Source organism: Octopus sinensis, linkage group LG11 (assembly GCF_006345805.1).
Source record: "Octopus sinensis linkage group LG11, ASM634580v1, whole genome shotgun sequence".
Taxonomy (NCBI): domain Eukaryota; kingdom Metazoa; phylum Mollusca; class Cephalopoda; order Octopoda; family Octopodidae; genus Octopus; species Octopus sinensis.
In genome coordinates, this window is record NC_043007.1 from 45,063,242 (window position 1) to 45,078,716 (window position 15,475).

Genomic DNA, 15,475 nt, shown 5'->3' on the forward strand with positions numbered 1-15,475 from the left:
ATTGTTAATGGATCAAGCTGAAATTTGCTTGATTTTTAGTCATGCTCTGCTAAATATTAACAGAAAGCAAGTTGAAAGAAAACCTTTGATGTAAACATTCTTATTAAGAAATGCCATTAATGCGACCACTACTAATGAGATCATAGCTAGAAGCTAACAAGGGTCCTCCCATGGGGGACACTAAATATGCTAGAAATAACAGCTAAATTTTCATCAACGAATATCCTCCAAGGAAAGGAATTACTTCAACGGGGTGTGTAAAACATCCAGATTACTGGTACATCAGTTGAATACTACATAAACAGGGGTATAATGCAACTTATAAACAATAAATTAAATAGAGAGAATCAATTGACAATCCAACAATTTATTTATATTAGAATATAACATAATATACTATGAATATAATATAATATAATATAATATAATATAATATAATATAAGATAACATAAAAAGTTATTAAAAAAACAAAAGAGCCAGCAATTTTTTTCGACTTATATATATTATTTGATTTATAAACTATTCATATAAATTTATATATGTCTCTTCAGAGCTTTGGTTTAAAAACAGACGAAATTCCTTATGAAAGGACGGCTGGATTATAAAAGCGAAATAATTCAAATGCCTATGTTTATGAGAGTGAGCGTTAAATTTTTAATTACATAACAATTACAATAAAAAAAACCCAACAAAATTATAACGGACAAAATAATTAAATAAATAGAATCTGTAGCTATCGAAATATATATATATATATCTCAAATAATATAAATCCAAATTCATTTAGGTCGTAGACAATCTTTGACTATTCTAATAACATACAACAGCAATATGTCTGTCTCCTACGATTTAGATTCCTAACTACTCCCACATTTTGCGGTGTAGTTTAACCAAAACCGGGTATCTTATAGTCGTGATTCATATCTAGCCCTTCTGTGTATTAGCGCGCGTCTACAATGAGTCTACGATTTAAAAAAAAATTACCATAATTTTTTCCCATTTTAATGCATTTTTTCGCTATTATATAAGGGAAGTAACTCTCCAAAAATGTCTACGATGAGTCAACGATTTAAAAAAAAATTACCATAATTTTTTTTCCATTTTTAATGCATTTGTTTGCTATTTTTTGGCTATAACTCTCTAAAAATGCTTATATAGTTATTTCCCTTACAAACCCGAGCAACGCCGGGCGATACTGCTAGTAAGTATATAAATTAAGTATCAGGGTCTTACTTAATTTAGAGACGGTACTAAAACGTGTAAATGAATATAAATGATAATATAGTATTATAGTGGTAATAAATGACGACTTTTCTCTTTTATTGATATAAACAGAGGAAAAATGTGTAAAGTAACTAACAAAAAAGTGTTCTTTATTTACTTAGTTTATCGGAGGGAGAATTTCGTAATAAATATGAAGAGAAACCTAGAGCTACAATAATTACAACATATATTATCCCATATATATAGAGTTAAGCTATAATAATGTATATCAAAATATCACTAATTTTTCAGAAGTTACCATATTTGTAGTTACTTAAATAAGGATTACTCAGAGTAACTAACGAGTAAATGTCCCTATATATGTATATCAAAGAAGGGAGAACTCAGTGAATAAAATAAAGTAAGATAAGCGACAACAAGGATTGTGTACCTATCCACAATAAGATCTAATCATTATTTTTTTTATTAAATAAAGAACTATAAATTGTATATATCCAAATTTTATCAATTCTTTCAGCAGTAACAAAATTATATTTTGTCCGTTATAATTTTGTTGTTTTCTTTTTAATTGTGTATGTTATGTAATTGAAATTTTAACACTCACGCTCATAAACATAGGCATTTGAATTATTCTTTTTTACAATCCAGCCATTCTTTCACACGGAATTTCGTCTGTCTTTAAATCAAAGCTTTGAAGAGACATATAAATATATATGGATTGTTTCTAAATCAAATAATGTATATGAATCGAAACAAATTGTTGGCTCTCTTGGTTTTTTAATAATTTTTTATGTTATCTTATATTATATTATATTCATAGTATATTTATATTATATTATAATATTAATAAATTATTGGATCGTCAACTGAATCTCTCTATTTAATTCATTGTTTATATATATATATATATATGCATATATATGATGGACTCTCCCGTCGAAGACGACGTAACATCATTGAACATTTTGCTGAACGATCTGTAAAAGTTCCCGCAACTTCTGCAGCGCCATTAGTGAAACGTGTGGTCGAGCATTGTCATGAAGAATGATTGGCCCTCTTCTGTTGACCAGTCTGGGACGGAGGAGTAGCAGTTTTTCGTTCATTTTGGAAATCACATGGCAATATATTTTTGCAGTAATGGTTTTTCCGAGTTTTAGACGTTATAGTGGATGAGTCCAGCAGTACATCACCAAACAGTCACCATAATCTTCTTTTTGAAGAGCTCGGGTTTAGGGAAGGTTTTCGGTGCTTCATTTTGGTCCAGCCACTGCGAAGAATGTTTTTTATTATTGTACAGAATCCATTTTTCATCGCAAGTTACAATATGGTCGAGAAATGGATCGGTCTGGTAACAGAGAAGAAACGATGATCAAATTTCATTTTCTGATTTTCATTCAAATCGTATGGTACTCATTTGTCGAGCATTTTTGATTTTCTGATCGCATGCAAATGGTTGCAGGCTGTTTTCTGGCTAACTTGAAGTTCTTTTACCAGTTCTCGTGTGGTTTTACGTGGGTCGTTCTCAATGACGGTCTTTAATTGACAGATGGGCGTCTACTACGCTCACGATCTTCAAGACTCAGGTCTCCACTGCGAAATCGATTAAACTATTTTTGAGCTGACCATTCACTGGTCATTTCCTCACCAAACGTTTCGTTGATATCGCGAACAGTTTCAGCTGCTTTACATCCTCTTTTGAAGTTGAATAGCAAAATTGCTCGAATATCGCGCTTTGACATTTTCATTTCAGATAATTGTAACAACGGTGAAAAAAATATCAGTGTTAATTTATCGATGCGTTTGAGAAAGTCTATGTCTGTATTATTAGACAATTGCAAAAGATGTTTGAAAAGATTCAAATCCGGTACAAATTCTTCATGGTTCAAAATGTTGCTTACTTTTTACTCAACCTGATATATATACACATATATACATGCCGTTAAACTATTCATTTATGTTTATTGCTAGTATGATTTTCTCTCACATACATCAGTTGCCGAAATGATGAAGTTCACGATTTTTACTCCGTTTAGATACAAAATTTTCAAGGGATTTTATCGGCAATGCCATTCGTATATGAACCAAAGTAAATAACGTATCTTCAGTAAATTCTTCAGACTTTCCGCATTCCTGGCCATAAGACAAGAAGATGAATCGCAATTATTATACGTGGGATTGGTAGTAACTTTTACGCTGCAGGCTCACCAGTAATTTAATAGAATATAATGTTGAGCAAATCTTGAACAATGAAATATAAAAAGTTTTTATTGTCTTAACTTAATAAAATATAAAAACAATTTATATGAAGCATTATGTATTATTAAAGTCTATCTTAAGTATATGGAGTTTTTATTACATCCACGTCTTTTAAACATTCTATTTTCAGGTAATTACTTTTAATATAATTATTTTTGACTGCACAGATGCATTAGTAAAATTTAATATAATTCATAATCACCATTTAAACAAAATCATAAATCATATTTTTCGAGAACCTCACAGTCATTTCGAGTAGAAGTTGGAATTGTCCTTCCACATGTAGATAGATAATGCCATCAACGAAGATTTAAAAAAAGAATGGTGAAAAGAAAAAAAAATTTTCTTAGCCATGAAGCGTTGTCATAACCATTATCTGCGACCAAAATAGCATTGAAAGAAATTGCAAGAAACAAGTTTTTTTTTTCCTATGATGGATAGCTTCGGATTTACTGTCTTGCATATTATAAAGAGTTTAAACCAATCAATCAGTCTATCCATCAATCAGTCCCTCTGTCTTCCTGCCTACCTATCTACCTCTCTTTCTGTGCTCAGGAAAAATAATATATCTTGAATTTTTTACGTGTCATTTCCATTACAGTATGTTTTATATATATACATATATACGTATATTTGTACACACGCACCCTCCTCCTGCTCCTCGCTCTCCCCCCTCTCTCTCTTTATATATATATATATATATATATATATATACATACACACACACACACATACACACACACACACACATATATATATAAACAAATGCATATAATATGTGTGTGTGTGTAATTGTGATAGTTAGAGAGAACAGTTGTCGTCATTACAAAACCATTGTACTTAAAACACATTCCCACGTGCGCATTCACAGACACAAAGAAAGGTTAAGAAAGAGGAAGAGAAGGATAAAGAGTAAAACAAAGTATATATATATATATATATATGGGGGGGGGCTAAGAAGATATATTTTAATAGTTCCTTGTGTTTGAATGAGTAGGTATGAACAAGTATTTGTTAATCAAAATGAAGAACGAATTAGGTCGTGGTGAGTGGTCATGACGTTAAGGATGCGTAGCGTATTAATATTTAATTAAATTAAATGAAGATAACTATCCGATGATGCAATAGTTATGGACAAGTGGTGATGTGACGTTATTAGATACTAATATAATGGTAATAAGTTAGCAGATCTCTAGAGTGTCAGATGGAATTCCTTCATTATTTTGCCCTGACTCTGTACTTTCTGAGTTCAAGTCCAGCTGAAGAATCAACTTTGCTTTCCATTTTTCTTTAGTGGGGAACTCATACAAAGTGCCAGTTAAGTACCGGGATCACTTTAATAGACTGATCCTTCCCTCCAGCTCTGTGGGTTTGCACCTATGAAAGAATCTATCTATCTATCTATCTATCTATCTATCTATCTATCTATATCTATCTATCTATCTATCTATCTATCTATCTATCTATCACATATTTATCATTCTTATGCAGGAATGTTGACTGTGACTTCGTGGTTTAGGCCAGTTAAGCCATCACTGGACTGGCTTAACTACTTGAAACTTCGAAGTCACTGTCAACAACATTCTCTTCTATAAGAATAATAAATTTGTTCTCTACAAAAGTATAGAGTAACCCATCGGATTATTGTAAAATTGTTTTATTGTATACACACATACCACACACAAAACACATACGCAACATCTACATACACGCACACACATACTTACTCACTCACGCACATACTTCAAACTTCCAGTCAAACACCTTTTTACTGACCATTCCTCTACGCACATGTGAAGAGACACACAACTACACAAACGATCACCACTCCTGTTACCGTGCTGCTGAATTCTTCCTACGTTAAGAGACACAAAGTTCACTCAGACATACACGTATAAACAGCCAAAATCACACAAACACCACATACGCAACACATACACACACACATGCTATTACACACTTACACACACACACACACACACACATACACAGACCTGCGCGCACGCACATACCCACGCAAATTTGGCTTCTGTGGGATCTGAAGTAAGCCAGTTTGTCCGCCGTTCTACTGTTTCAGCAAATTATAAATGGGAGAGTAACACATTTAATTTTCGATTGGAATTTGCAAATGTCTGATTAGGAAAACGTCTATGTTCTGTCTTTTCAGTCTTGTTCACCGTGTATTCTGATCCGATTGAAGTACTATCCTCTCTGTGTGTCGTTTCTATCACTACCCTGGTACCCCAATCCGTCGGGGATGGCTTGTCTCTCACCTCAAATTACTGAAGCAACCTTGATCCAATGCTGTTTCCACTCTTCGCCATTTTTATTGTATCAAACTCTTGTCTCCTGCTTCTCATGAACGACTGTCTCCACATCCTCATACTCTGAACATCACCTATGTGGAATGCTTTCTCTGCCCATGCCTTTCCTGCAACTCTAAACCTATAGATTAAATAGCGCAATAGTTTAAACGGCACATTACCGTTCTCACTGGTCTCGGAGAGCCTGAAAATATTATGGGCTCTATAAACTCAGCGAGTAGAAAGAAAACAATTGCCATGAAGCAAATGAAAACTGCCTACCCTTCCCTAAAAAAAAATGGGTTCAGGGCAGTTCTCACGTTGGATTTGATAGAATTCTTAAAGTCGCAAAACGTGTTCATGCAGAATGGTAATGGTTCTCTGCGTGCATCGCAGACATGTTAACAGACAAAGCTAATGCACCTGCTGTGCTTAACCCGAACCGACAATAACTCTCCTTTCAGTAGCACTCCAGTATCATGAACAATTTCTGGAAATCGTCAATAATAATAGCTACTGTAATTTGGGGAGAACAGGACAGTCGACCCAGTGCATGATTGGTACTTTATTTTATCTACTCTAGAAGAATGAAAGGCAAAGTTGGCATTTGTTAGAACTCATAACGCAAAAACCAGAACAAATGATCAAAGATATATTGTCAGACGGTATAAACATTCTGCCAAGTGTTGAAGCTATAAAGATAATTTGTTTATACTGAACGTCGCTTAATTTATCCCTTTCTCAGTTTTAATGTTAGAACAAAGACCGAGAGTGTTTGGAATTTTGACATTTTCCAGAACAAAGTAGAATAAAAACTGGATGTCTACCTAACTGAACGCTTCCAAGACTAAAAGTAGACGTAAAAAGATTGAGGAAAAGATATATTCGCGCCATAGCACAAAATAGACGATACGCTGTCTTTGACTATAAGAGTCTCTGTATAGGGAATATATAAATATTTACTGTTTTACTATTTTACTGGTATTGTTCAAATGAATTAGTCAAAACAGCAAATAAAGAAATAGCAGTCAAAAAATGCACCAATCAGAATGGAAGAAATACGATATCGCTCTGTTGTTGATTTTGGATATTGTGTGTGTTTAACAAAAATAATCAAGAAATGAACAAAACAAAATATAAGGGGATTAACGAATCCAGAGAAAAAAGAGAAATCAGTGTAGAAGGAGGAAATATAAAATGAAAATTAGAATTGGAAAATTAAGAAGTACTTTTATTGAATATATTATTCAGTAGAGTAACAAAAACAGTTCAGCGCCGGAAAATTTTTTTTTATATACAATGGATTTAAAAGACTTCCTTTACGGTTTCAGTTCAAAAGTTTGCTTACACATTGGCTAGTATTCAGCGTCATGTATTACGGACGCTTAAATACACCGAAGCACGTTATGATTAGCACAAGAGTATATTTGTTAACATATTGGTATGGACAAAGGGATAGTGGATAAGATAGTGATGGAAAGAGTATGAGATAATTATGAACATCAATATATATATATCTACTACCAGTATCGCCCGGCGTTGCTCGGGTTTGTAAGGGAAATAACTATATAAGCATTTTTAGAGATGTAAAGTATAATAGCCATCTCAATATGGCTAACCACAAAGGGGGGAGGGGTGTTACTGTAGCTTTTTACGTTCTGAGATTTAATAATAAATTTTTAGAGAGTTACTTCCCTTATATATGCCAAAAATGCATTAAAAAGTGAAAAATTGATGGTAAATTTTTTTTTAAATCGTAGACTCATCGTAGACGCGCGCTAATACCCAGAAGGGCTCGATATGAATCACGACTATAAGATACCCGGTTTTGGTTAAACTGCAGCGCAAAATGTGGGAGTAGTTAGGAATCTAAATCGTAGGAGACAGACAGCACACAACCTCTCTTTTATATATATATATATATATATATATATATATATATACATATATTTATGTGCGCATGTATACATGCATACGTAAAAATAAACTCACACATATACATTTATATATATATATATTCACATTTTATACACACACTCGTAATATATATATATATATATATATATATATATATATATATATATAATATATATATACTAGTAGTATAGCCCGGCGTTGCTCGGGTTTGTTTTTAGTTGCGCTTAAAACGGCAGACTTTGATCTCGCGTTAACGAAGTTTTGACATAGTTTCAATCTTTTTTGAAAAGCAAAAATTTTGCATTATGTAGCTTATTGTTCATCTTAAGTAAACATTTTCTGGTTGAAATACACCGAAAAATGGCGACAGAGCATTCAAAAAATCGTAAAAAATAGGGATGTTCATAGAAAAAAGCCCTTTTTGATGTAAATAATTTTTGGTCTTAACATGGTCCGATTTGAATTTTTTCTTCTACGGAATGAAGAGCAAGCCTTCTTCTATCATAGTCTCAATTTTGGTCAACTTACGCCGCAGGGTCTCGGAGGAGATAGTGTTAGTTGAAGGCTACCAAACCTGCCACACACACACATACACACATACACACACACACACACAGACAACTTCAGCTTTATATGTATATATATATATATATATATATATATATATACATGTATGTGTGAGTTTATTTTTACGTATGCGTGTATACATGCGCACATAAATATATATATATATATACATATATATATATATTGACATTCATAATTATCTCATTCTCCTTCCGTCACTCTCTTTTCCACTTTCTCATACATATGTCCATGCATACATATGTCTATGCATATATATTTATCGTTGTCTCCTTTCTCTCTCTCTGTATATATATATATATATATATATATATATATATAGGTCCCGGGTTGAGTCGGGGTTAACCACAGTAAATAAGGTACTCAATACATAGCAGAGTAAATTAATTTATTATATAGAAGGAGCTTCTACAGGACTAGAACTGTTTCATTCAAAAGAAATCATCAGGAAGCTTCCTGATGATTTCTTTTGAATGAAACAGTTCTAGTCCTGTAGAAGCTCCTTCCATATAATATATATATATATAATATATATATATATATATATATATATATATAATATATATATATATATATATATATATAGGCGTTGGTGTGGCTGTGTGGTAAGTAGCTTGCTTATCAACCGCATGGTTCCGTGTTCAGTGCCACTGCGTGGAACCTTGGGTAAGTGTCTTCTACTACAGACTCGAGCCGACCAAAGCCTTGTGAGTGGATTTGGTAGACAGAAACTGAAAGAAGCCCGTCGTCTATATGTATATGTATATATATATGTGTATGTGTGTTTGTGTGTTTGTATTTGTCCCTCCCAGCATCGCTTGACAACCGATGCCAGTGTGTTCACGTCCTTGTAACTTAGCGGTTCGGTAACAGACGCCGATAGAATAAGTACTAGGCTTACAAAGAATTAGTCCTGGGGTCGATTTGCTCGACTAAAGGCGGTGCTTCAGCATGAAACAAGTAAAAGAGTAAAAGTGTCTGTACGTATGTATATATATGTATATAGACATACATATAAATATATACATTATATATATATATATGTATATATATATATGTACATATATGCATATGTTTATATATATGTATTTATATACATACATATGTATATATATATATGTGTTTATGTATGTATATGTGTATATATATATATCTTTCTATCTATCTATCTATCTATATACATATATATATACATATATATATATATAGATATATATATTATATATATATATATATATATATTCTATATGCATGTATGCATAACATATATATACACCGGGGAAAGGAGAGCCTGTGAGAAAGAGAAAAACTTGAACCTTCCATACAGAAAAAGCTCCAGGACAAGTTTCACATTGGAAATTGTTTGTTGCAATGCTTCAACACTTGAGCCAGAGTAGTCAGCTACTTCAGTCAATCAGAGTGTCCTTGATATAATTACGTCAGTAATAATTTATGTCATCATAGTGACTGTTGCATAAAGACGTCATTATGACGGAAATAACGTACCTATTGTTGCGTCACTCTCTCTCCCTCTCTCTCTCTGTATGTGTGCGTGAGTATATATATATATATATATGTATATATACTTATATACATATATTTATATACGTGTGTGTATATGTATGTCTATATATATATATATATATATATATATATATATATATATATCTATATATATAACACACAGACATAAAAATATATATAAACGCGCACACGTGGACATATATATATAATTGTAATATACATTATGTTTAAGTGTAGGAGTAGCTTTCTCTTTTTCTCTATCTATCTATCTATCTATCTATCTCTTTTTTTTGCCCACGCATTTTTCTTTTGATGCTTGCTCCTTATTCTCAACAATCCAGTTATAGACTTACTTTCTCGTTTACAAGATTAAAGCATTTTATACGACGGAATAATAACCGAAGTTTACTATTATTAAACTTCGTAGCAATATCTTTCATGGATACAGGAGATTTATGGTTCGATTTCCGCGGGCATTTTTTTTCTATCTAAGTGGATTTTAACCGATCATATTACACGTTGTAGTTTATAGCAGCTGTATTGGCTAGGAAATGTACCATTAAATCTTTTATTTACCTATTTCTCAATGCTTCTACGTTTATAATCAAAATGTAAGCACCAATATTTCATTACTTTTATGACGTTTGGTTACTGTATTGGGATAAGTTTACACATACACACACAGATACACGAACGCACTCGCGCACACACACTGACACAGATAGATACACACACACACGTACACACATACGTTTGTAGTTTACTGTTCCGTTAAGATTAACAAAAAAATTCCTCCGTCCAGTGAGAGATAATTATCATTTAAAGTACACTGTATTAAAATAAGAGCCGCTCATAGTTTCTTGTCATTGAGACACGTGGTTAAGCAGGTTAGGCAGATTTTTTATGACATGCCTTGGGTGTCAACGGTAAGAAGCTATTACTAGGTCTTTATTCTAATACAATGTAATGCAGTGTACATTAAATGGTATATACGAGGTCTGATCAATAAGTATGCGGACTGTTGCCATAGTAACGAAGCTAAAGCACGCAAAGTAAAGCCGCTTATTTCTTTATTGCCCACAAGAGGCTAAACATTGAGAAGACAAAGAAAGACAAAGGGATTATATATATATATTTATACATATATATACATAAACACACACATACGTAAACTAAAACAACTGCTACTAGTACTATCACTAAATCTCAACTACTACTACTACTACTACTACTACTACTACTACTACTACTACTACTACTACTACTACTACTACTACTACTACTTTTGATGTATGTTGACGAGGTTAAGTGTTTTGGCGAACGGTTTAATGAAGTTCCATGTCGTTTATTACAACGAAAGTATTCAAAACTTAATGAATGCAGGTTAGATAGTTAATCACATCTATCTATTTCTTTCTCACTCCCTTTCTCTTTCCATTTTCCCCCTCGATCTATCTATTTCTTTCTCTCCCTTACTATTTTTCTCATTATTACTCTTGCGTGCATGTATGTACTTGCACGTATGTGCATATATATACGTACACACATATGCACATTATAGCCACATATATTAGGCGTATATGAGCATATAAACCTACCTACCTACCTACCTACCTACCTAGAATATTCGATAGTAATAGTGGCATTGTGGAGGCACATGGCCTAGTGGTTAGCGCAGCGGACTCGCGGTCGAGGCATCGCGGGTTCGAATCTCAGACCGGACGATGTGTGTGTTTATGAGCGAAAGAGCTAAGCTCCACGCGGCTCCGGCAGAAGGTGACGGCGAACTTCTGCTGACTCTTTCGCCACAACTTTCTCTCACTCTTTCCTCCTGCATCTTGCAGCTCACCTGCGACGGACCGGCGTCCCGTCCAGGTGAGTAACCTATACGCCAAGGAAACCGGGAAACCGGCCCTATGAGCCAGGCATGGCTCGAGAAGGAACAAACAACAATAGTGGCATTATTAATAATAGCATTTATGGTAAAAGTAGTTGTGGTGATATTTACCAGAGAGCCAGAGCACCTGAACTACGGCGTACGAGAAGCGCCAAAGAAGAAACGAGTAAGTATCACGACCCCCATTTGACCAAAGCACACATTTGAACCAAGTGCACCAGAGCTTGTCATTCAATGATTGGCTTACATAGGTAGCTGCGGGTTTACCGCTCTTTCTCATACATGATCTTCGGACACGAAAAGCTGCCATCACAGCTGTAGTAACAGTATAGCAGGTATTTGTAGTCGTAGTAATTCTAGTTGCGGTAGCGATGGTAGTAATATTTGTGGTGGTGGTTTAAGGCAGCGAGTTGGCAGAATCGTTAGCCCGCCGGGCAAAATGATTAGCAGCTTTTTATCTGTCCATACGTTTTGAGTTCAAATGTTACTGAGATGAGTTTGACTTTCATAATTTCGAAATCGATAAAATAAGTACCAGTTGAGCACTGGGGTCGATGTAAGTAACTTATCCCTCCCCCAAAATTGCTAGTCTAGTGCCAAAATTTAAAAACACTATTTGTGGTCGTGGTGTTGCTTTAGAATTAGCTGCAGTAATAGTAGTTGTAATGACAGTAGTAATGGCGCAGTCGTTAGAACGTTGGGCTCACAATCATAAGGTAGAGAGTTCCATTCCCGGACCGGGCTGTGTGTTGTGTTCTTGAGCAAGACACTTTATTTCACGTTGCTCCAGTTCTCTCAGCTGTAGAAATGAGTTGCGACGCCACTGGTGCGAAGCTGTGTTGACCTTTGCCTTTCCCAAGGGTAACAACAGTGGCGTGGAGAGGGGAGGCTGGTATGCTACTGGGCTTCCATAAACAATTTTTCCCAGACTTGTGCCTCGGAAGGTAACTTTCTAGGTGCAATCCTATGGTCATCCATGACCGAAGAAAGGTTTTTTTTACCTTAGTAGTAAAAATTATTGAAATAGTTTTAATGATGGTTACAGAATAAACACCAGTAGAAATATAGCTGCTCTGGTAGCAGCAGAGCAAACAGAGTGGTTGAATTACGGGGTGCAACAGCTAAGCAGTGAAGCATATAAATACAAGATTATTACCAGTTCAAATATACTTGGGGCAGTAACAAACCCATTCACTGTGTTTTGTCCTGGAGAAAAATTCTCGCTGTAAACAAACGGTGTATTGTGTAGTTGTTGAAATGACAGTAGAAACAGCATTTGTAGTGGTAGTAGATACTTTGGTTGTTTTATGTATGATAGTGGCGGATCTCCGTCGTTTGACGATGGGGATTCAGTTGTTCGATCAACTGAACGTGTAAATTCTTGAACATTCCATAGACGTGTGTATTCTTCCGTCATTGTCAACTACAATCGGAGTGATATTGCGTGATAAGGCTGAATCTTTTGTTAGTTACAAGTTTCCGTCTATCCAGTCTCACTCACAAGGTATGAGCCATCTCGAGGCTCTGGGAAATGGAATCTGCTTAAGAGAACACGCTTGGGGATGACCTGAGATCTGAGACCTTATAGCTGCAAAACAAAATTGTTATTCACTCAGCCGTACTGCACATGAGTGCATATATATATATATATATATTATATATATATATATAATATATATATATATATATAATATATATATATATCTATATATATATATATATATATATATATATATGTATATAGTCAATTCAAATAAATAAATAATAAAATCACTACACAACAAAAAGACATGCACAATGAATGTATTAACTTGACTCTCGGTAAAAAGAATTTCCGGCGTTTGGAGCATAGCTCTTCGTCGGAAAGTTCAAATAAGGAAAAGAAATCGCCAACAGCACGTGTGTTGCGACATGGACTCTCTCGTCGAAGACGACTTATGAGTGTTCAGCTTTTGTCGGGCGATCTACACAACATGATTTGTTTATAATGATCAAATGTATCAGCTGTACATTAAGCTCACTCCTTCCATCAAAATCGACATTGCCCGAACAGATGCATTGTGAACTACGCGTCAAGCAACGAAGTCATCGCAGAGGGACGTGAGATGCAGTGTTTTGCACACGAACACAACACACCACCCGGTCTAGGAATCGAAATCACGATCTCGCGATCGTGAGTGCAACATCCTAACCACTAGACCAGGCGCCCTCATACACACACATATACACACACACATACACACATGCATCATAGATAAAATTATGTTGGATTACGTAAAGTAATAGGTACATACAATTAGTGCTCAGGTGGACTTGCTGCCTAAACTCCGACTTGCACTGCAACAGAGAATGCAAGGATGTTATAGCTGCCGAATGAAGATTGGTTATAGGCAGCATTTCAAACGTGCTAGTACATATATCATAGAATAAGTCTACAAACAGGCAAACAACTGTTGTCCGATCACATTATGACATTATTTAAACATTGACGCTGCATGAGGGTAGAAATTAATAGTTCAGGAATAATAATACAGGAGGAGATTTAATTTTGAGAGATCATAAAAGAATAAATATTGATTTCAAATTGTGGTACAAGGGCTGGAATTTCAGAGTAGTGTGAGACGATTAAATTGACCCCAGTGCTCAACTGGTATTTACTTTGTCGACCCTGAAAGAATGAAATGTTAAAATCGACCCTGACAGCATTTGAACTCGGAAAGTGAATTCGGAAGAAATGCCACTAAAAGTTTTTTCCCCGGATGCAGTATCTATTCTGCCAACTCGCCGCCTCAATTGATAGCTATTAATAATATTTGGTAGATGCTGGTATTATCCCAGAACAGTTATAATATGATGGAAAAAGCCGGCTGCTGCGAATTTCACTGTTTAGGCATTTCATCTTAAAACAGCTGTAGGGATATACCTACATATCTTATTTCTTCTTATCCAGATTTGGATTCTACCTATGATGACTGCTTTACCTACTAATGTCAATACATGGATTTACCTGATGGCTGTTTTGAAGAGAATACCAGCATATATCAGAAACTTTACGAACATTCATCAACTGATCGTTTTTTATTGACCTGTTGCGATTTAAACTCCTGCAACATTCTTCTCTAGCCTCACATTTTTTAATGTATAGACATATAATTCTCACAATCAAACCTGATATCAGCTGTTTGCCTGTTTGTATCTTTATTTTATTTAGCATGTATACAAGCATACATACATATACATAAATATATATATATGTGTGTGTCTGTGTGTGTGTGTTTTATTTAATAAGCACAATATATATTTTTAACGGCTACTATTAATTTCATGCGATGAAATAATCTCAGACAGCATTTAAAAAAAATTTCATCGCATAAAATTAATTGTAGCTCACAAAGATATATATTGTGTTTATTAAATAATATTTATCTGTCACCAGATGGAGTTTTTTGTTGAACTTACCATATATATATATATATATATATATATATATAATATATATATATATATATATATATATATATATATATATGTATATATATATATGGTAAAAAAGGCAAGATAGAAAATGCTAAAATAAATTTATAAAAAACATTTCAGTACCGGTTTCAGTCACTGAGACTTTTTCAGCTGTAACAATTAAATAATTAAATTAGAAAAAGTTAAAAGAAAAGTTTTTAAAAGAATATTTGTATAGTGTTCAAATACAAGTGGCATTTTCCTTGTTTCTGCCTGTCTCTGTCTCTCTTGTTTACTCTTGTATACATAGAT

The 15,475-nt window shown here is 34.1% G+C and overlaps 1 protein-coding gene across 7 annotated transcripts in view; it reads right to left on the minus strand.

The window, feature by feature from the left end:
- The window catches only part of LOC115217118 (gonadotropin-releasing hormone II receptor-like), a 583,545-nt gene that overhangs the window by 41,395 nt on the left and 526,675 nt on the right, over positions 1 to 15,475 (minus strand). For 5 of the 7 annotated variants that reach the window (XR_005001277.1, XM_036507458.1, XM_036507455.1 and 2 more), the window contains one exon: positions 14,002 to 14,044. The exons of the other annotated variants lie outside the window; for them this stretch is intronic. The gene's annotated coding sequence lies outside the window, so the exon portion shown is untranslated. The remainder of the gene's footprint in view (positions 1 to 14,001; positions 14,045 to 15,475) is intronic. 7 annotated transcript variants of the gene reach the window in all.